Source organism: Acomys russatus, chromosome 3 (assembly GCF_903995435.1).
Source record: "Acomys russatus chromosome 3, mAcoRus1.1, whole genome shotgun sequence".
In the NCBI taxonomy this organism is placed as follows: Eukaryota; Metazoa; Chordata; class Mammalia; order Rodentia; family Muridae; genus Acomys; species Acomys russatus.
The window spans coordinates 30,776,338-30,800,163 of record NC_067139.1 but is presented as its reverse complement, the minus strand read 5'-3'; positions in this window follow the sequence as shown (position 1 = coordinate 30,800,163).

Sequence of the window (23,826 nt, the reverse complement as noted above, 5' to 3'; positions counted from 1 at the left end):
CAATGGAATATTAATCAGCTGTTCAAAAAAATGAAAATTTCAGGTAAATGGATGAAACTGAAAAAATATTATCCTGAGTGAAGTTACCCAGACCTACAAAATCAAATATAGTATGTATTTGCTTATATGTAGATGTTAGGTGTTAAGTCTTCAATAATGGATTACAATCCAGATAACCACAGAGGCTAGGTATAGAGTAAGGGACTAGTGTGGTGTGATAGATGTCTCTAGGAAGGTAAAGCATAATAGATAGGTATGGATGGATGTGGAGGAGGGGACCACTGAGATGAGAGAATCAAACTGAGAGAGGGAGGGAAGACGGGGGTAAGAGAAGAAATATAAGCAGGATCAGCTAAAACTAAGGGATACTTGAGGACCCATATGTAAACTTAATACAGATTCTTAACATATATGCATATCCTTAAGACATCTAAATGGAGTCACCAAATAATGGGGAAGGCAAAGCCCCAACTAAACATCACTCATCACCAAATGAAACTTCTGGTTCTCGGAATGGGTTATCTATGATTGAGTTGTTGGCCAGAGAGGACCCACAGAACCCCCAAATGATCTAGGCTATTGTCAAGGCTATCAGTTGCTCTCCACAAACTGATGTATTGCTGAAGATAATAGCCATTCTACTCATTGAACATGAAGAGGTCAAGGTGGTGCCTACCCAAGGCCTTTACCCCACTGACTAGTGTTCATGGCTCTATAAAATACTTAGCATGCTTCCAGATGAAAACCCAACTACAAACTGTCCAATCTATAATGGTGATCTGTATGCAAGATACACTGATGCAATTGTGACACAAAGTTTGTGGGAGTAACCAAACAATATCTTATTGGATTTAAAGCCTATTCCATGAGATGAAACTCATCCCTGACATTGGCTGGATGGCAAGAGCATGAAACTAGATGGGCCATGGACCTAGATGAAACTAATATTACTGTTCTGCTAAAGGAATGTGGCAGTAAAGTGACTCCCAATGACTGTTATACCAAACCAGTGTCTTGTTCAGCGATCATCAGAAAAGCTCCCTCCTGCAGCAGATGAGAAGAGAGACCCACAGCTGGACAATGTACAGAGAATGAGAGACCTTTGAACACTCAGTCCTAGATGGAATGTCTCCATCAAATCCTTCCCCTCAGGGCCAAGGGAATCCTAAGGAAGAGGAGGCAGAAAAAGTATAAGGGCCAGAGGGGATGGAGGATACCAAGGAAACAAAGCCTTCTAAAGACTGCAGAGCCATTGCACACATGAGCACACAGAGACTGTGGCAGCTTGCACAGACCTGCATGAGTGTAAGCGAGGTAGGGTACTAGCACTGAGAAGCAGAAGTGGACACAAGGCCCCAGAATTAATGCAGAAGACATCACTGGTTGATAACTACTTGCCAAGAAAAACTAATTTTCTCCAATGGAGTCTCACTTTGTATACAAACCACTCTTAAGGGCAGGTCCCATTCCTAGCAATAGATGGCCAACACAAAATAAACTCAGAGGCATTTTTGGAGGTTCTATGACTCATAATGATTTGTCAGAGAATTTTCTCTCTTTTCTTTCTTGCTTTCTTTCTTTCGTCCTTCCTTCTTTTCTTCTTTACTTTATGATTCTTCTGTGTATACATTATTGTTGCTGATTTTGTGGTTTTTATGGGATGTTTCTGTGTGTGAACCTGTATGTCTCTGCATCTATATGTGTTTCTTGAAATATATCTATCTGTTTTTCTTTGGCTCTTTAACTTCTGCTTGTTTTGTCCAAATCCAGTATTTTATTTTAGTACTATTTTTAGATGCTTGTTCTCTAATGACAGAGAAAAAAAGGAGTAGACCTGGGTAGATTAGGGGTTGAGGATGATCTGGGGGGGGGTGAGTTGGGGGAGAGGAAACTGTAATCAGAAAATCAAAATATATTGTATGGAAAAATCTATTTTCTATAAAAATTAAAAATTAATCAATTATTTGTGGGAACACCTAAGCTGTGACTCTTCCATAACAACAAACTCCAATAGATATTTCCATGCTAAAAACATCCAATAGAGTAGCCACTCACCACAGGTGGCTACTGGCACTAGAGATAAATGTGAGCGGTGTGATTGATGGATTTTGATAGGTTTTGTCCCAGCAAACTCAGGGTAGAACCCTCTTGAAATCACTTATGGAAATGTATGTCTAATTGCTTTTCTCTGTTTAAGAAATAGGCCATACATAACTTCCTCTATAAACCAAATTAGATTGGTATTTGCCTAACAATCCATCTTCTCAGGTATTTCTCCTAAGATAGAAAAAAACTGTAAGCAGCAAGTTAAATGACACCCCTTCCCCAAGAGCTCTTTTAATTAAGGATAGACTCAGCGACATTAGTGAGGCATCTCCCAGACTTTGAACCTGGGTTTGGTCCACATGCACATTGACCTCAGGTGACACTGGCAGCTCCAGGAAGGAAGTGTCAGTCCATTGAAGATGACAGAACATAGCTCACATGACCCATCGCCACAGGGAGGTGACACCAAGGAATTAAGGATGTGGCTCAGTTCTAGGGTGTTTGCCTAGTGTGCACAAGGCCCTGGGCTCAATCTTTAATGCAACACCCAAACTAAATAAGAAAGGACGCCTGTGAAATAGTGACCATAGCTGTCTGCAAAAAGGAAAATATAATAAAGAAAGCTGTGATGCCATATGCATGCCGGTATCTGTTCTTCCACCATTCATGAGAAATAGCTCATAAATTATATTTATAGGATGAGAAATATTATGAAGGACAAATAATAAGGGTAGTAGACAGTAAAGCAATAGGCAGCTTGTAGTTAAGGTAGCTTTGTGCTTTCCTCTAAGAAGAACATATGAAATATCTACTAGGCTAGGGGAATTAGGACTGGTTAAGACACATTCCTCTGTTTATAATTTTCTTTGGCACTACAAAGATCTAATTTACCTGAGCAGTGATCACAGAGATGCACACGTCCTTCCAGTTGCATGCTGTTTCCACACGAGATGTTCCATATGGCCGCTAACTATCAAAGCGTATGCTTCCCAGGAAGTCTTACAGGTTGGATGGGCAAAGGCAATACTATTAACAACTACTATCATCTCGTTTGTATTGAGTGCTACCTATTTTCTGGGGACTATGGTAAAGAATTAATGTCCACTATTAAAAACTTTTAAATAACCTCTTTGACCCACAGTCAAATATTAGGTGGAGCTCAGGGAATCCTGTAGAAGAGGGAGAAGAAGGGTTGTGGGAGCCAGAGGGCTCAAGGACACCATAAGAGAAACCTCAGAAGCAAACAACCTGGCCTGAGAGGGGCTCGCAAAGACTGAACTGACGATCAGGGAACCTGCTCGGGTCTGACCTAGGCCCTCTGCGTATATATTATGGTGGTATAGCTTGGTCTTCTTGTGGGATTCCTGTGAGCAGGGGCTGCCTGTGACTCATTAGCCTACTTTTGGGACCATTTTCCTCCCACTGGGTCACCTTTTCCAGCCTATATATGAGGAGAAATGGCCAATTTTATTGCAACTTAATATTTTATGTTTGGTTGATCCCTGAGAGTCCTGCCCCTTTTCTGAAGGGAAATGCAGGAAGAATGGATGCAGGAGGCAGAGAAACTGTGGCCAGATTGTAATATGTGAGGGGAAATAAAAAAAATAAAAAATAAAAAAATAAATAAAAACTTCCATCAATTATCATAATAACCCTTAGTATTGTGAGTTTACAGATTAAGAATCGAGACACGAAGAGCTTAATGTTTAACAATAAGAAATCAGCTAAGTACTACTCACTACTGAACACGAGGCAGTACTAAAGCAATGCTGTAATCAACTGAGCAAATTGCATGACACATACAGTCAAACATCAATAGTGTACCACTCGGGTGTTCTTTACAGTTTGGCTCTGTGGAGGATGAAGAAATCAGAAGAACAATCTCTAAACACTTACTGTGCTTTATATAGTGACTTCCCTCCCTTTGCATGACTTATGTATTTTTTTAATGATATATATTACCGTATTTTTTGGAAGATAAGACGCACTTCTCCCTGCTCTGCAATAGTGTGGTGGGGACTTAGGGTGCATCTTATGGCCAATTGCTGTTTTTATTGTTTTTCTTCTCTTACTGATCTAAAAACTGTGTGCATCTTATGGTGAGCTGTGTCTTATTGTTCAAAAAATATGGTTAAGGTATACTACCTGCGTAATTAAAAAATACAATAGCTTCTTAAAGACAGTCTACCTAATTTCCTTCCTACATTTGCTTGAAGTACTGATTGCCAAATTTACTTAGTTATTTCACAAATACCTATGCCAGTCTATCCATGGGAAGTACTGTTTTAGATCCCCTATGAGAGCTGCTGAAGTGCAATGATCCATACATTTGCATACAAGTGACAGAAAATATAAATGGGTCATTAGTTGAATACACAGATGAGATCATTTAAGTGTAATAAGAATAAGAATAAAACTATGAGAAAAATTTAGTGGATGTCTCTATTCAGGCCTGGAGCCTGAATCCTGAGGAAGACCCCTTTGGTGACAGTAAGACGGGTTGCTACATAGTGAGCGTGGGGCAAGAGCCCTGGCCAGCTCAAGGAGGGATGCGGAAGGCTCCGTTTCTGCTACGGTGATGAAACATCTGAATCAAACAACTGAGAAAAGAATTCATGGTTTCAGAGCTCAAAAGGCAGGGATGGGTCAGCTCCATTGCTTTGGGGCCTAAAGCAAAGCAGAACATTGTGGGAAACACACATTGAAACAAAATGCTCATGACATCCAGGAAGAGGAGAGAGAGAGAGAGAGAGAGAGAGAGAGAGAGAGAGAGAGAGAGAGAGAGAGAGAGAGAGAGAGGATAAGACAGTCCTTTGAAGCCACACACCCCAATGACCCACTTCCTACACCAAGGCCTCACTCCTTATAACTCCTTCAGGTATGGAACCAGCAGTGGACCAGCCCATTTTCATGAAGCAATCACCTCACAATGGTACCATTCAACAAATCAGCCCCTTCTAAGGGCATGCCATATCTAGATTGCAATACAGACACGCCAGAAATATTAAATTATTCAGTGTCATGTGCAGCTATTGAAAACTTGAATAAGAAAAGGAACACACATGATCGTTCTTCTATTTGTGTGTGTGTGTGTGCATACATGTATGTAGTGCATGCATACAAGCTTGCACCGTCTCATGTGGAAGCATGTGGAAAGCAGACATGTCTACATCAAATGTCTTCCTCTGTGACTCTCCACATGGTTTTTTGAGACAGAGTCACTCAGGAAACTTGGGGCTCACCGTTTCAGCTAGAGTGGCCGGTCAGCGTACCCTGGGATCCACCTACCTCTACCCCTCGGGGCCACTTATATCCCACATCCAGATTTTACATCAGTCCTAGGGACTCAAGCTGAGGCCATATATGCTTGTACAACAAGCATTTTTACCCACTGAGACATCTTCTCCAGACCCATGATAACTTCTATTTTCAAAATTAATAATAACCCCAGGCATTGTGTGAACAATGGATTGCAGAATGAAATGAGGAACTACATCCAGTGAGAAGCAAGGCTGGTGCTGCAACTTAGAGCTAACACAATGGGGATGTAGACTTGACAATGACAGGGGAAAAGGAGGGAACAAACTAAATAACGTGTTCAAGGCGTGATACTGAGGACGTGGTGATGCTTGGGCTAAAATGCATAAGGAAACAGTGGAGAGTAACGGAATGGAAATGGGCTGTCTCCATCAAATAGTGTTATGATTTCCCAGTATCAGGAAGTTTAAGAGGGTTTAGGCCAGAGAACTGAGATTGGAAGCAAGAATCCCAGCTTAGGAATCCTAAGCTAGGAATGCTATTAAGCACACATGTGAAAATTTCACGGGAGACATGTCAACATTCTGTAATGTGTGTACTTGTAAAAAATGTCAGAGGAAACCATGAAACTGAAGAATTATAATGAAATATTATCATGTTTCTGGACCAAGCCTTTAACTGTGTGGTAAAGCCAGAGATATTAAATGACTTGCTCGTGTGGAGTGATCTTCGAGAAGGTTATTTTGGAAATAATCTTTTTGAAGAAAGACAAAAGTGTCCTATCTCACCATCATGATACATTTTGGATAAACATCTTTTCTTTATAAGCTACTGAACTCCCTTGCTTGCTGTGTGAGTCAGTGAGAGGCAAGATTCTCTTCCCCAACTGTGGAGTTAGATGGACTGTCCTACTACATCTTGAATGGAGGCTTTTACCATGGTTCTGACAATCAGGACTCAAAGTGACACCAGGCTTGTCAAAGGGGATGATGTCTCACATAAGTGTGACAAGTGTCTGACACTAGCAGTTAGGATGTGACAGCGTAGCACCATCAAGAGCCCAGAACAGCCACTTTGCTCTGCTCTGACTCCAGCTATGTGCTATCACCCTTGGTGTCAGGGAAGGAGGAAAACAATACATTTAAAAAACTTTTATTGTAACTTACACTGATTACATCCCTATTGTTATCCCCTTACTTGTATCTTCCTATCCCTACACTTTCTCCTTCTTCCGCCCTATTCTCTTCACCTAGACCTCTGACAGAAGGGGATCTCCTCCCCTGCCATATGACCACAGCCTATCAGGTCTCATCCATATAACCTTCTTCCCCTTCCGCCAAGGGGAAGTGATCAAATTGAAGGCACTAAGGATCATGTCAGAGGCAGACCCTGCTCTCCTCACAACCATGGAGAATGAGTTGGCCATTGGCAGTATCTGAACGGGGGTCTAGGTTTCCTGCATGCATTGTCCTTGGTTAGTGCAACTGTTTGTGCAGGCCCCCTGGGTCTACATCTGCCAGACTTCAAAGTCTCCTTGTGGGGCTCCTGAGCACTTTGGTTCCTTCCATCCCCAATTCTTCCTTACCACTTTCAGCACTGCACCCAGAGTCCAGCTGCTAGTCCCAGAATCTCTCCCAATCCCCCGGTGGGTAGGATCTCTCAGAGGACATCTATGTTGGGTTAATATCCACTTATAAGTGAGTATATACCATGCATGCCTTTCTGGATCTGGGTTATTTCACTCATGGTGATTGTTTCTAGTTCCCTTCACTTGCCTGCAAATTTCAAGATTTCCTTGATTTTAATAGCTGAGTAGTATTCTGTTGTGCAAATGTACCACAGTTTTTTTTATCCATTCCTTGGTTGAGGAAGTGGATAAACAAGTAGGTTGTTTTCAGATTCTGGCTATTATGAATAAAGCTGCTATGAGCATAGTTAGGCAAATGTCCTTCTTGTATGATGGAGCGTCTTACAGGTATATGCCCAGGAGTGGTATGGCTGGGCCTTGTGGGAGCACTATTCCCAATTTTCTGAGAAAGCACCAGATTGCTTTCCAAAGTGGTTGTACAAGTTTGCACTCCCACCAGCAATGGAGGAGTATTCTCCGCTCTTCACATCCTCATCAGCATGTGCTGTCATTTGACTTTTTGATCTTAGCTGTTCTGGTGGGTGTAAGATGGAATATGAGTCATTTTGATTTTCATTCCCTGATAACTAAGAATGTTCAGCATTTCTTTAGGTGTTTTTCTGTCATTCAACATTCCTCTGTTGAGAATTCTCTGTTTAGTTCTGTATCCCATTTTTTATTGGATTTGGTTTGGTGTTGTTTAATATCCTGAGTTTTTTTAATATATATTTTGGATATTAGCCCTTTGTGAGATGTAGGGTTGGTGAAGATCTTTTCCTAGCATGTAGGCTGTTGTTTTGTTCTCTTGTCTGTGTCCTTTACCTTATAGAAGCTTTTCAGTTTCATGAGGTCCCATTTACTAAGTGTTGATCTTAGAGCCTGAGCTGTTGGTGTTCTGTTCAGGAAACTGTCTCCTGTACCAATGAGTTCAAAGCTCTTCCTCACCTTTTGTTCTATCAGTTTTAATGTGTCTGGTCTTTAATCCACTTGGATTTGATGTTTTTTCAGGGTGATAAATATGGATCTATTTGAATTTTTTTACATGTAGACATCCAGTTAGACCAGCACCATTTGTTGAAGATGCTAACTTTTTTCCATTGTACAGATTTGACTTCTTTGTCAAAAGTCAAGTGTTACTAGGTGTTTGGGTTTATTCCTGGGTCTTCAATTCAATTTCATTGATCAATCGCCTATTTCTATGCCAGTACTATGCCATTTTTATTACTGTTGCTCTATTGTACAGCTTGAGATGAGTGATGGAGATTCCTCCAAAAGATCTTTTATTGCACAGTATTTTTTGAATCTATTCTGGGTTTTTTGTTTTTCCATATGAAGTTGAAAATTGATATTTCAAGGTTTTTAAAAGGATTGTGTATGCATTTTGCTAGGGATTGCTTTGGATCTGTAGATTGCTTTGGCAAGATGGCTATTTTTTTCTATGTTGAGCCTACCGATCCACAAGCATGGGACATGTTTCCATCTTCTGATATCTTCTTCAGTTTCTTTCTTCAGGGACTTCAATTTTTTAATACAAGTCTTTCACTTACTTGGTTAGAATCATGCCAAGATACTTCACATTATTTGCAGTTATTATGAAGGGTGCAGTATTATGAAGGGAATAATTTCTTTCTCAGCCCATTTGCCATTTGTATAAAGGTGGGCTATTGATTTTTAAAAATTAATCTTCTATCCAGCCACTTTGCTGAAGGTGTTTATCAGATGTAGAGGTTCCCAGGTGGAATTTTTGGGGTCACTTATATACACTATCATATCATCTGCATATAGGGATAATTTGGCTTCCTCCTTTCCCATTTGGATGCCCTTGATCTCCCTTTGTTGTCTTATTGCTCTAGCTAGAACTTCAATTACTATACTGAAGAGATATGGAGACAGTGGGCAGCCTTATCTAGTCTCTGATTTTAGTGTCATTTCTTTGAGTTTCTTTCCACTTGATTTGATGTTGGTTATTGGCTTGCTGTATATAGTCTTTATTATGTTTAGGTATGTGCTTTGTATCCCTGATCTCTTCAAGATTTTAAACATGAATGGGTGTTGGATTTTTGTCAAATGCTCTTTTGGCATCTAAGGAGATGATTATGTGCTTTTTTCTATCAGTTTGTCTATATGGTAGATTACATTGATAGATTTCCATATATTGAACCATCTCTGCATGCCTGGGCTGAAGCCTGCTTGGTCATGGCGAATGAGGTCTTTGATGTGTTCTTGGATTTGGTTTGCAAGTATTTTATTGAGTATTTTTGCATCAATGTTCATAAGAGAAATTGGTCTGCAATTCTCTTTCTTTGTTGGGTCCTTGTGTGGTTAAAGTAACAGGGTGACTGTGGCCTCATAGAATGAGTTTGGTAATATTCTTTCCATTTCTATTTTGTGGAATAGTTTAAAGAGCATTGGTATTAGATCTTCTTTGAAGGTCATTGATTAGACAGTTGTTCAGTTTCCAAGTGTGTGTAGGCTTTTTCCTGTTATTGTTTACAACCAGCTTTAATCCATGGAAGTCTGATAAGATACAAAGTATTGGGTCTGAAGCGATGGCTCAGTGGTTAAGAGCACTACATGCTCTTCTAAAGGTCCTGAGTTCAAGTCCCAGCAACCACATGGTGGCTTACAACCATCTATAATGTAACCTGGTGCCCTCTTATGGCCTGCAGGTAAACAAGCAACAACACTGTATACAAAATAATAAAATAAATCTTTAAAAAAAGATACAAAGTATTATTTCAATCTTCTTGTATCTGCTACAGCTTACTCTGTGATTTATTATATGGCCAATTTTGGAGAAGGTTCCATGAGTTGCTGAGAAGAAGGCATAATCTTTGTGTTTGGGTGTAGGTCCATTTGATTCATGACATCTGTTAGTATCATTATTTCTGTTTCTGTTTCTGCTTCTGTTTCATTGACCTATCATTTGGTGAGAGGTGGTGTTGAAATCTCCCCTATTAATGTGTGAGAATTGATGTGTGGCTTAAGCTTTATTAATGCTTCTTTACAAATGTGGGTACCCTTGTATTTGGGGCATAGATGTTCAGGACTGTGATGTCCTCTTGGTGGATTTTTCCTTTGATGAGTATTAAGTGTCCTTCTTCATCTCATTTGATTAATTCTGATTGAAAGTCTATTTTATTAGATATTGGAATGGCCACTCCAGCTTGCTTCTTGTGTCTATTTGCTTGGAAGATGTTCTTCCAGCCCTTTACTTTCAGGTAATGTCTATCTTTGTGGCAGAAGTGTGTTTCTTGAATGCAGCAAAAAGTTGGGTCCTGTTTACCCATTCTGTCAGTCTGTGTCTCTTCATTGGAAAGTTGAGACCATGGATGTTGAGGGAGATTAATGACTAGTGACTATTAGGTCCTTTTATTTTGACGTTGGTTGTGGTAGTGTGTTTGTGTGCTTGTCTAATTTTTGTTTTACTAAAGTGAAGTTATCTATTTTATTCCTGCTGTTTGTGTTTAAGAGGAAGAACAAGGGGCCCTTAGCCTGGATTCTTGAAGGAATAACATAACTTCCCAAACAAAACCAAAAACACACTGGATTGGTCTTTCAGGTGTTCTAGACATTTTCATTTTCATACTCAACTTTTAAATGTGAAAATATATATTAACATCATTTCAAAATCTTGATCTCTATCATCTCTGGAAAAGGACATCTAGGCTCTCAGCTAGCTGTGAGTAGCACACCTCTATCTGCTGAGCAACACATGAAATTTAGGTTACCAGAGTCATCTGTGTGTCTTGCCTGTCCTGGTGGGCACTTGAGTTTGTAGCTCCTTTTAGTTTCCTACCTTGGCTGCTCTGTGAACATATAATTCTATCTCACTCATTACCAGTGCACCAAACATCTTATTATCCTTCATAATGGGATCAAACATCCTACCTCTGAAATGCATTCTAATTTCCCTGAACAAAGTTGGCCATGGCCTCCCTTGAGTGGCAGTTTCACCCTATTCTTACCTTCTATTTCTGCTCCATCATAATTCCCTTAGATGTTACCTGTCTTTTCCTATCTGTGGCTTCCCACAAGGAAGGCTCATTGTAATGTGTGTGTGTGTGTGTGTGTCTGTGTCTGTGTGTCTGTGTGTGTATGCATGCATGCATGCGCATGTGCTTGTAAGCGTGTGTGTGTGTGTGTGTGTGTGTGTGTGTGTGTGTGTGTGTGTGCACCTATGTGCATGCAGGTTTTCATTCCAAAATCACAAACACCAACAAATGAAAAACTGTGATGTTGGTGAGTCTCTTGTCTATTACTTTCTTCATAAAATATTAGTAACAGTCTTTACCTGTCTCACCAGAGTGTCTTAAGAATTGATTTATATTTACAAAGTACTCAGACATCCTTGGATTTGAGACACTGTGAAAGTAGGAACATTATTATTATTATCAACTTGAGGCAAATAAATTGCATAGAGAGTAATCTGAACTGGGACTGTTTGGCATTTAGAATAATATAGGCTTTCCTGAGAATCCTTCCTCCAGAAACATACATCATGAAATGCCTTCTCTTTCCCTAGAAAATAGCTTTTAGAGTCAGGCCAGGCCTCTGTGTTAGTTAAATGTTGCTTCATCTACTTTGGGGCAGCATTTTATGGGCATTTTCTGAAAGCTTTTACATACCCTGAAGGTGTTTCTATGCCCTGGACAGAAAGGAAAGCTAATTTTCTATTTTTATGAAGCAGCTGCATAGAACACCTTTGCTTTACACTAAATCATCAAAGCCATGCTTTCTGGATAGTTAAGGTTAGACCTAAGAATTCATTACAAAATGAATTTTGTTTAACCACAACATGTTTTCTTGCCCTTCCAGCCTTCCTTCTGAGTGTCTACCACTGAGCCACATGGAAATGCCAGGAACTCTTCTCCCCTTTCACCGGCTACCTTATGAAGGCTGGCCGCTGCTCCTCACTCCATCCCATGGTTGATAATCTACTTCCACAAAGCCACTTGCTCTCTCTGGAAAATTCCTGCCTGCCTTTAGCATTCATCTTCCTAAGCCAATGCGAGTCACAGCATAGTCCCCTGACTCAGCCAAACATCTCTTGGGGCTCCATTGTCTGGTCTCTGTACATAATATGTATGTGTACGGTGTTTTAATCTACTCCTTCTAGTAAAGGAAAGACTCCAGCTCTTGATATAGTGTCCTAACATGGCTGCCCTTCTGTACTCATATCTGGGACCTCCCTGCAGATATACAATTCTAGGAATGATCAGGCACCTAGTATTGGAATCAAACCTGTGCATGCATTCCTGTAACCTCTCAACAACCGACAGTACCAAACGCAACGCAAATGTTGTGTACATAGTTGTTACACCGTATTGTTGAATAAGGAGAAGGGAAAGTCTCCAATGGTGGCACAGCATGTTTGAATATCTCTGAACCCTATTTTATGAACCCATGCTTTTGGAACTTATGAATACAAAGGGCTGATTTGGAAGGCCTGATACATAATGACCACTAAGTAATCAGTGTAAAAGGAATATTAAATGTCAGGCTGAGTCATCGTCAGAGTCACATGCTGTCTCTACAGGTTTATGCGATATAAGAATGGACGATGTTCAGAAGTCAGGGCTTAGTGTTGGGGTGAGGTCTTCACACAGTTTCTCCTTAATTTTCTCACTTAAACTCCTAGTAGCTTAGGTATTAATGTTTTCTGAAAAGAGGGCTCAATGGTCTAAAAATGAGGGGAACCAGTATATAAAAGGCAACCCCAAATGTTACCCATTTGTGTGTGTATGTGCATGCAGGTGTGCACACGAGTGCATGAATGTTCTCACACACACCATGGTATCTATGTGGAGATCAGATATCAATTTATTGGAGTCAGTTATCTCCTTCTACTATGTAGGTCTCAGGGATGGAACTCAGATCATTGGACTTGGATGAAAATGCCTTTACCTGCTAAGTCATCTTATTAGCCCCCCAAAATAGTATTGTTTTCAACTATAGAATCTCTGAGAGTCCTTTCCATGGTGCATTAACAACTCATACAGATATACAATTATTTTACAAAATATTTTGAGAGCAGAATAATTTTACTTACTGGGCATCTCAGAGTTATTTTGTTGTTTTGGTTTGTTTTATAAGCTTGCTGTGATGCACATACTTGCCAACTATTCTACTGACATTTTGCTGTTTTTATTTCATGACAAAGCATCACCAACTTGCCCATGCTGGCCTTGAATTATTATTCTCCTCCCTCAGCCTTCTGAGTAGCTGGGATTACAATCCTACACCACCAGGCCTGGCTACAAAAGTATAGGGTTTTTGTTTGTTTGTTTGTTTGTTTGTTTGTTTGTTTGTTTTTTGAGAGGGTTGTTTTGTTTTGTTTTGTTTTTATAGTGATACTTAGGATAAAGCAGTGAGATCAATTTCTTTCATTTGAAAAAACAAAGAAACTAATGATCAGAGTAATCTAACGCAATACCAAAGTGTTCCTGCATCAGCCCCTGGCCTGGCTAATTCTTATTTGTCATTATTTTCAATAAATGGCAATAAGAGGGTTCTCAAACCACCGGGAGGCTATGTGCTTGTTTTAGAGCTATAAAAAAAGAGAATTTAAGCAGATCCATAGCTTAACAAGATGAGACATAAGTAATAAGCACAACAAGGCACATGTTACGCCCACCTGTTGCCTTCAAAACCTCAGAATAATCTCTATCATTCACCATAATCCTAGGTTCTGAGGCACAGAACTATGACAACAATTTTGCACAGGTCCCTGAGGAATCACCTGTTACCAAAGCAGAGGCTCTGGGGAAAATGAAGGCATCTTCAAACTGCACTAAGTAAATCATTTTCTCTACCTCTGGGTCACTTTGAGTGAAACTGCCATGAAGGGCAGGGCATGGATTTGGTACATCTTGAAGTTGATGAAAGTTAAGGGGGCATTGTGGGAAAAGGCCTACAGGGTGGGTATCTTAGCCACTGTTCTACTGCTGTGAAGAGACACCATGACCACAGCAACTTGTACAAAAGAAAGCACTTAGTTGGGGCTGGCTTACAGTTTCAGAGGGTTAGTCCACTATCATTATGGCACATACGCAGACACGATGCCAGAGAAGTAGGTGAGAGGTTTACATCTGGATCCACAGGCAGCACAGGGAGAGAGACACTGGGTCTGGCTTGTGATGACTAAGCATTCAAATGTATGAGCCTGTAGGAGGCTATTCTTATTAAACCACCACAATGGGTCTGTATTTGCATGATGAACATTTCACACTATCGTCCCAGACTTCCTGAGTTCTGTTTCTCACTGACGGGAAGCCTTGACCAGTAATGCAATAAAGCATCCGTGTGCAATGGCAGGTTCTGAATACATAAAAATTTAATGGGTTTTAAGCTTGATTTTCCCAGTGTTGCTGGTAAACCCACTTAGATTTCTTCCTCCTCTCAGAGTCAGCCCAGATCTACCTTAGAATCTTTAGGATAAGACCAATGCTTCCTGCACCAGCTGTTAGCTTTCTTCCTTGGGTGTGATTCAGAAGGAAGCAGAGGGCAGAGTCCAGGTGAAACTAATTTAGGTATTAGCTAGAGGGAACTGCTTGTAGATCAATTTTACTCTGACAGATAAATTTGCCTTTGAGATCCAATTATATACAATATCAAGACCAGCATGAATCACCTATCACACTTAGAAACAGCTGCTAATTAAAGCACAGAGATGCTAGAACATTCTGATAACACAGTGAAACAGTGTTTTTCAGAATTTAAAATGAAGAAAGATTATTATTTATTTCTCAAAGATAATTTCCTCTAGTCATATTTCTAGAAAATTAGTTTTAGGTTCAATGAACCATGGGGAAATCCATTTAACAGTTTTTGTTTTTCAATTCTTTTTTTTTTTTATTCCCAACCTTCCAATATAATGTTAAAAGTACAATATTCTAACCAAGAGCTCACAAATGGATCATCTGCCCAAACCAGAGTGTGCATAGGAGCTGGAATTAAAGAGCCTGGTATTGCTGTCTGGCTCAAACCCCAGCTGCTCCATTTGTTTGGGGGTGAGTTACCTAAATGATCTTTGTTTTCAGGTTAAAAAAAAACTAAAGTAAAAATAAGATGTAAATTATGCCTCGTGACAAAGACTACATGAATCAATGCTTGTTAAAACACTGATTAATTTGAAGAGTTTGCACACAGTGACACACCAAAAAACACTCACTCGGCTTCCAGTTCATCTTTTTTCCCTACACTTAGCTATTTGGAAAGTTTTTTTCAGTATTATATGTTGTTGTTGTTGTTTTGTGTGTGTGTGTGTGTGTGAGTGTGTGTGTGTGTGTGTGTGTGTGTGTGTGTGTGTGTGTGTGTGTGACTCCTCAGGCACATTTTGTGTGTGTGTGTGTGTGTGTGTGTGTGTGTGTGTGTGATTCCTCAGGCACATTTCTACCAGGCTTTCTTTGCTTGTTTTCATTTTGTTGGATCTCTTACTAGATTAGAACTCATAAAGTAGGTGCGGGAGCCCATAGATTTGGCTTTCTCTGCCTTCCCAGCTCTGGGATTACAGGGGTGTATCATCACATCCAACATTCTGTTTGGTTGGTATCTGGGAATCAAACTCACATCCTAGAGTTTGCAAGGCAAGTACTTAACTAAGATACCACTGAGCTATCAGCCACTCAGCCCTGTAGTTACTCTTTACTCTTTATCTAGACATTTCTTCAGATCATAATGTTTTATGGCACAATAATAGAGATTGAGATATGTCTTAAGAAATCAAGATCTAGAAGGATACACAGCCATCCACATTGGATGACTTCACTTTCTCATAGAAATGAAGTGAACACTTTTGCTGCTCTGGTTTCCTAAGGACACAAGATGCAGGGCATTTGTTGCACATCCTTTTAGACCAAAATCTTCAAATAAATGGGAAACACAAGAAAATGGGAAAACTAGGTACTTGATTCATAGAACACAGCCTTCCAGGTAGATCACTTAACTGAGTGTATGGTAGTTCTGAGAAAAAGGAAAGAATAATAAAAACATTTCATTTCTAGGAAACCATCAAAAGAGACATTGTGAATGATGCTCTAGTGTATCTCCTGGTGAGTTTATTTGAATTAAGTCACACAGGCATGTCTCTTTAGAACTAATTGTATAAAGTCTCAGGAAGAGTGTGACAAGCAGAACTGTTAAGCTAGCATATATCCTTAAGCACGAGTCTCCCTTCTTAACTCTGATATTAGAGTTCCTTCCCTGCCTTTGGGTGAAGTATTTCATCCAGGTGGGTAAATCCTCATTAAACAGTGAACAAAACTGAGAAACTGATGTTTAGAGTGCTTCTCATTATTAGCAATAAATCTTATGTAAAGCATCAGGGTGTGAACAAAATGTGCTTCTTAAGTGTTGGGGGCAAGGATTTGAAAGATGCTTTTAATTATTTAATGTTGGCAGGTTTCATTATTACTCTTGATTATAACACATTTGGATACATGGATACATGCCAAGGCTGTCAGAGGTTGACTTAACAACAGTTGATTCTCTCCTTCCGATGTGTGGATGCTGGCAATTATACACAGGTCCTTGGGCTTGGTGGCAAGCACATTTACCTGATAAGTAGTCTCACCAGCCATGGTGGATGGTTTTGAGTCTCTTCAGAAAAGTACACTATCAAAAGTTGGTTGGTGAGTTTCATTGGATTCTGAGAAAGTGCCAGATTGATTTCCAAAATGGCTGTACAAGTTTGCACTCCCACCAGAAATGAAGTGTTCCCCTTTGTCCACATCCTCACCAATATGTGCTGTCACTTGAATTTTTGATCTTAGCATAGTCTTCTTGTGGGTCCTATAATATGGAGATAAGGGGCTACCTCTGACATGGACTCTGGAGCCCAGTCATTGATCCCTTGCCCCTGGTGGGACGGCCTTGGCAGGCCACAGAGGAAGAGGATACAAGCAGTCCAGATGAGACTTGATAGGCTAAGGTCAGATGATAGAAAGGAGAGTACCCCCTTTCTTAGGACTAAGGAGGGGGAATGAGGAAGGGAGGGTGGGACCGAGAGGCAATGAGGGAGGGTTCTACAATCGGGATATAAAGCAAACAAATTAAAAACAAAAAACCCCAAACTAAACAAAACAAAACAAATAGGTCCCAGCACTTGGAGTAAACAAAAGCAGCAATAGCACCACTAAAACTCAAGTGGGAAGCATGCTAAACATCCAGCTAGCACATGTTTTCTTGAAACTGGCAAGAAACACTCTCGTGAAAGGAAAACTGAGTGAACCCACTTTGGAGCTCAAGAAAAGGGTATTTACCAAGAAAGAGACAGAGAGACAGAGACAGTTGAATGACAAATAGCCTAGTTAATTTCGGTTAATATTTGCTTGCTAGAATATTTGACATTTCTTGGAGGAAATCTACATACTGCCATGTTTCCTCCATCCCAAATCTGTTTTAATCATGCTCTGTCTCAGCGCTCAGGAGGCTGAGGGAAGAGGATCACAAGATCAAAGTACAGGGGGGACTAGTTGGGAAGGAGAAAGTAAGCTGGAGGGGGAGGGGCAACAGAAAGTAATGGCAGTGGGTGCAATCAAAATGCATTCTGTACATGTATGAACTTGTGCGATAAATTTAGCGTAGCCAGCTAATTCATTGTGGATATATTAGATATGGGGGCCAATGCATTTTTGCAACATGATCTCTCCCACCCCAGGAAACACGTAAGGCTTGGTCACAGGCTCTACTGCTCCATCTCTCTGGGCCTATCTGGAGGTCCTGGCAAGAGATGTTCACAGTGTCCTCAGATGCCCACTGCATTTCATAAGCACCAAATACACATAGTGGTATTAAAATGGATGAAAAGTAAAGAATCCTCAGAACAACAGTTTCTATTTGTAACAACAAACTTCAGAAGACTCATAAAACTCCATCTGCTCCATGAAGCTTTCCAACAACAATGACCAGTTGGAATTCAGTGTTCCGTGCCACTGCGCACACCGTGGTGGTGTAGATGGCTCTCCTGTCCTCCACTGTTCTGTGACACTGTGCACACCATGGTGGTGTAGATGGCTCACCTGTCCTCCAGTGTTCTGCGACACTGTGCACACCATGGTGGTGTAGATGGCTCACCTGTCCTCCAGTGTTCTGCGACACTGTGCACACCACGGTGGTGTAGATGGCTCACCTGTCCTCCAGTGTACCTCACATTCAAGGCCCTGCACAGCAGGGTTTTTAATGTGTTTTCTGCATGGCAGTCTACTTAAGATAGACAACTAAGAGAAGGGGAAGTGGTGAAAGGAACAGAAAACTACTCCTTCTGACGGATTTGCAGAGTGTAAATTTTCTCTGTCCTATCTAGCTACCTGCTCACTGTATTTCCACTTTACAGCTGCAGAGAAATGATTTCTGGCTGCATTTCTTGGGGACATGGAAAAATAGCTTCAGAGAACCTATTCTCCATCCTACTGCACAAACGTTCTTTTAGTGCAACCAGCTGCTCTGCTCCTGAGGCTGAAGGGCACCATGTAACGAGTTTGTCATCTGTTGAGACAATGTTGACACCGACTGATTATCCCCGAGAAGGAAAGAAGGGGATTTCAGGCTACCTGTCAAAGTCAAGGTCCCAGTTGTTCCTAACCACACAGAAATTATTCCATTCAAGCCCTTCCCTAAAGTTTTTCTCCTCAATATGAAATGAGAGCTATCTCTGATAATTACGTGGGACTGTGTGTAGGCTCTTTCTGTGTTGTCCAGGAGCCCCTGGCACTATTCCTTTCAGAGAAGGTCGATGTTTCCAACAGCTTAGCTGTTTTCTCTCTAGCACATGGAGACTGCAGGCTGCCTTGCAATACACAGTGTGTACAGCTACGGGGAACAGTTCTTTCCAAAGGCGGACAAGGAATGTTAAATACAGCAGTGTGTTTCAAGAGAGAGAAGGGAATAACAGTAACTGACAGGGAGAAAAAGGAAGATGAGATGGGAAAAGAAGGGGAGGGGAGGGGAGGAGAGGGGAGGGGAGGAGAGGAGAGGGGAGGGGAGGGAAGAGGAGGGGAGGGAAGGGGAGGAGAGGGGAGGGGAGGGAAGATCAAAACTAAACAGCTGTGTGTGGTTGTCTTCATCTGTTGCCTGGAACTGAGGGTGTTAAGGCAGGAGAATTGCATGTTCAAGTACAGCCTGGGCTACATAGCAAGCGCCTGTCTCAGAACAACAACAGAACTCCCTGGACTGACATAACATCAGGCTGAGGGGCAGAAAGGAATGGAAAGAACATGCTGCCTTTGTTTCACCTCAGTTAATTTGATCCATTTCCTTATTTTTACATTTTTTTAAATGCTCATCACAATACCCCTGCTTCAATATCGTGACTTCTTTCTCCTTGGAAACCTTTTTCTGACCTTCCCAAGGAAGCTTTCTTTATTTCATCAACTGATTAACACAATCAAATTTGCCTAAGTATCACCCACTAGCTATAGGCTGTCTGCTCTCTGTTGCTTTGTGGCTATTGCACTTTCATTGCCTTCTTACCCGTCATCGGCCATTTCTGCAAAGCATCTGCCTGTAAAGTTCACATCCCTGGCATGTGGGTCTCAGTATTCACACAGAGGAAGGGACGCTTTTGAGCTAACCTGTGCTCACAGCCCAGAGGATGAGACGCATATAATCCTCCCATTTTCCATCACCAAAGCTTGCTGGAAATGGCGGTCTACACCTGTGATCCCAGGCCTTGGAAAAAGGCAGAAGAATCACCAAAAGCTTGAGGCCATCCTCATCTACAATGTATGTTCCAAGCCAGGCTGGAGCACAGAGAAGAAAGACAGGAAGAGGAAAGATAGAAAGAAAGACAGACAGGGAGGGATAAAGGGAAGGAAGAGGGATGAAGAAGTTAAAAGGAAAAATTAAGGTAGGGAGGTAGAAGGGGGAGGGGAGGGAAAATAAATTGATAAAATAGAAAAGACAAAATGTACGCTCCTGTCCTGGCCAAATAAAGAGAACAACATGGGACAGTGAATATTTGGTCATCTTGGTTGATAGACTGTTCCAGGATGCCAATAAGCAGGCATTTGAGGAGCAGAGCATAGCTGCTGAGCATCGGCCTTTCTCCACACTGATAGCATGCTGGCTCGTGGGAAGGGATTTGTTAAAGAACCAATTCCCCAAACAGCTTGTTTTGTTTTGTTTTGCTTCCTTTATATGTGGGCTGATTGTCTTAAGCTGCCAAAGTAGGAAATAAGTGGCATTAAAAATGTTTTTCTGTGAGAAGAAGCAAATTAACTCTTTTGCCCTAATATTCACCAGAGACTTCCTGAAATTTTGAAAACAACCCTTTTCTTCCTTCAGACAGCATTTAACTTCAGGTTCTTTCTCTCTCTCTGCTCTTTGAAGTTGCTAGTGTCGATGGCAGTGTGCGCTATCATGCCAGCTTTAATTCAGGAGAAGCTAAAATTAGAGGTAAACGTGCTGGCTAAGTGTCCACATATCACATATCACACTGAGGCTCAAAGTAGACACTTAGGTTACATTTTAAAGGGGGAAATCTCCGAATTTGCATGCACAAAGCACTCATTGGTATGCAATAGCAGCTGTCTGGTTACCTCCCCTCACCCAACATCAAGCCAATGTCTTCCTCACTAAAGGCTATACAAACCCTGGACTAGGAGGATAATTGCAAATTGATAACACATCAGAAGTACAACAGTATGCACCGCAGCCTTATCCATTCAGCTAGGAGGGCCTCCGCCATAGCAGCTATCAATCACAGACTCAGAGCTTGAACTTGGCTCTAATGCTGCCTTTAACTCTGAGCTGCTGCACACACCCTTGTCTGATAGGGGCCTTTACCATATACATCTGCTTTGGTGCAAGACCTAATTGCCGGTGGATAAAGTGCATGCAATTCAATTCTCAGAGGCCAGCCTTACCAGGGAATTCTTTCCTCTCGGACACTTCCTCCCATATGAAGATTCTTATGGACCGAGTGCGTCTCTGCAACATGCATATATTGAAGCTCTGGCTCCCATGGGAATTGTATTTGGAGACCAGCCTCCGGAAGACGTCAAGTGTTAGAGGAGATCATCTGGGTAGAGCTGTATGCTGAGAGTAGTGTCCTCACAGGGAAAAGCTCCAGAGAGTTCTCTTCCTATCCTTCTCCGTCTCTCTCCCTCTCTCTCCGTCTCTCCCCCCTCTCCTGTGCTCTTTCATGTGAGGATGTGGTGAGAATGCAGCCACCTGCAGTTCAAGATGAGAACCCGCAATAAAAATGGAATCAGCTGCCACCTTGATCTTGTATTTCTGCCTCGAAATTTTTAGGAAAAAATCTCTTTTAAGTCACTCAGTCAATTATATGGCAGACCAAAGCTGCCCGGGACGATGACCCAGTTGTCCACGTTGTTATGCAACGTAAATGCACAAATGTCAATACGATAGCTGTTGTGAAATGTGTTCTGCTGAATGGCTCCACATACATTCAGATAGTGCAGACATCTTTGAACAGGCTTGCAGTTTACACCTTCAGCTGGTAAAAGTTTCTCTCTCTGTTTAGCCCGTTTGGAATAGGTATTCTCTTTGGGAGACTGTTTAGTAAGTCAAAGACATAACAGGAACAGTGTTGACCTCATTACCATAAGCTCCCTTCTCCTGTTTATAACTTGCTCATAAACCTTCATAACTGCTCAGTAAGAAAACCGTCTGGACGGTAATAGTTCTCAAAGGGGGTGTTGTTTGCAGATCAGTGAAGCCAGGCCACATGTCCCTCCACCAAAGAGCTTTAAAAGTGCTACTCTCAGTGAAAACAAAACTCCTTAAAATTTATTAGCACGTCAGTATCACTGTGCATAAGAGGACATGAGTTTACACAATATGAGAGAAAGAGAATTTTCTTTGTGCACTTTGGACAACCCAGTGCAGTCTAGTCTTCTTCTTTATGCAGTCCCATAATTCTAAAACACAATCAATTAACAGGCACACTTCAGATTCAAGTTTGCTTTTGGAAATAAATGCAGACATATGTGTGTGTGTGTGTGTATAAATTTACATACATGTGCATAAAGACATATGTGTATATAGCCATTTATGTGTATATAGATATACACATTGATAGTGAAACAACTTTTAAATCATATATATGCATATACATACATGTATGTATGTATGCATGTATGTATCTCCTCCTTTCTTTTTTTAAAATTTTTTATGTATGTATATCCTGACCACAGTTTCCCCTCCCTCTTCTCCTCCCAGTCCCTCCCCCCACCTCTCCTCTGCCCTCCCATCTACTCCTCCCGTCTTTCTCTTCAGAAAAGGAAAGGCCTCCTATGGATATCAAACAGGCATGGAATATTAAGGCACAGTAAGACTAGGCACCTCCTCTCTTATTAAGGCTAGATGAGGCAATCCAGTAGGAGGAAAAGGTCCCAAAGGCAGGCAACAGAGTCAGAGCAAGGCCCTGCTCCCATTGTTCAGAGTCACATACAAAGACCAAGCTACACAGAACTGTAAAATATGTGTAGAAGGCTTAGACCAGGCCCATGCAGGTCCCTGGGTTCTCCATTCAGTCTCTGTGAGCCCCTATGAGCCCAGGTTAGTCGACTCTGAGGGTCTTCTTGTGAAATCCTCTACCCCTCTGGCTCCTGCAATCCTTCCTCCCCCCTCTTCTGCAGGACTCCCCAAACTCTATCTAATATTTGACTGTGGATCTCTGCATCTATTTCCATCTATTGATGGGTGAAGCCTCTCTGATGACAATTGGGCTAGGCAACAATCTGTATCAGAATATCACTAGGAATAATTTTCTATCCTAAGTCTCTGGGCTATCCAGCCTCTGGGTCCTGGTCCTCCGGGCAGTGTCAGGGCTGGGCTTCCTCTTATGAATGGGCTTAAGCTGGACCACTCATTGGTTGTCTATTCCCGCAAGTTCTGTACCCCCGTTACCCTAGCACATCTTGCCTGCAGGACTTATTGTAGGTTGAAGGTTTTTGGCTGGACTGGTGTCCCAGTCCCACCACTGGAAGTCTTGTGTCATTACAGGAGATGGCCAGTTCAGGCTCCATATCTCCCATTGCTAGAAGTCTTTATATTTCTTATCTGTGTTAAGTGTGAATGTGTGTATAGAATTGAATAAATTAGTTACTCTTATTTTTCAAATCCCCCCCTCTGTGTGTGTGTGTGTGTGTGTGTGTGTGTGTGTGTGTGTGTATACGCACGCACATGTGCATGCTGCTAAGTAATGTTGGCTAGCAAGATGGCTCAGTGCTATCAGGCATTTGTCTCAAAGCCTGACGACCTGAGTTTTGCTATTCCTAAGAATTCTATAGTAGAAAGAAAGAACAGATTCCTCTAATTTACCTTGTCCTCTGACATCTACATGTGCATATAGCGTATATGTACATGTACACACATACACAAGCACGCACCTGCACACACACACAATTACTCAATGTTAAAAAAAATATCAGTCTTTAAGGTGCTAGCCAGGTAGGTTAGGGATCATATACGCACTGTCTAGAAAGATGATAGAAAGGAAATGCTATAGTTTAGGTAAAGTGGTTTCTTTCATAATCAACAATGTCTCATTACGAAACAATTGCGGTTTTGCTTTTATCTGAAAACCAAAACATCACATTTGTCCTTATGCTGCTGGCATGCTTGTAGACGGCATTCTGGGATATTTCACTTTAGTAAGAGCTGACTTGTGTCTGATGAATTTATCAGAATAATATAGATGAGTCACAAAACATGAAAACTACTGTGAAAGTGGCAATCCTGCAGACGCAAATGCCCGCCCCTTCTCACGGGTACTCATGGCAGCGGCACTGAGGGCGAGTGAGGCAACTCAGCTGTCTTCTCTCTGCCTTACCCAGGAGGCCCTTCCATAAAGGGCCACTCTCACTTCCTTGAGCTGAGAAGTTTAACTTCCAGTCATCACGAGCAGGAGCCATGAGAGAAACAAACAA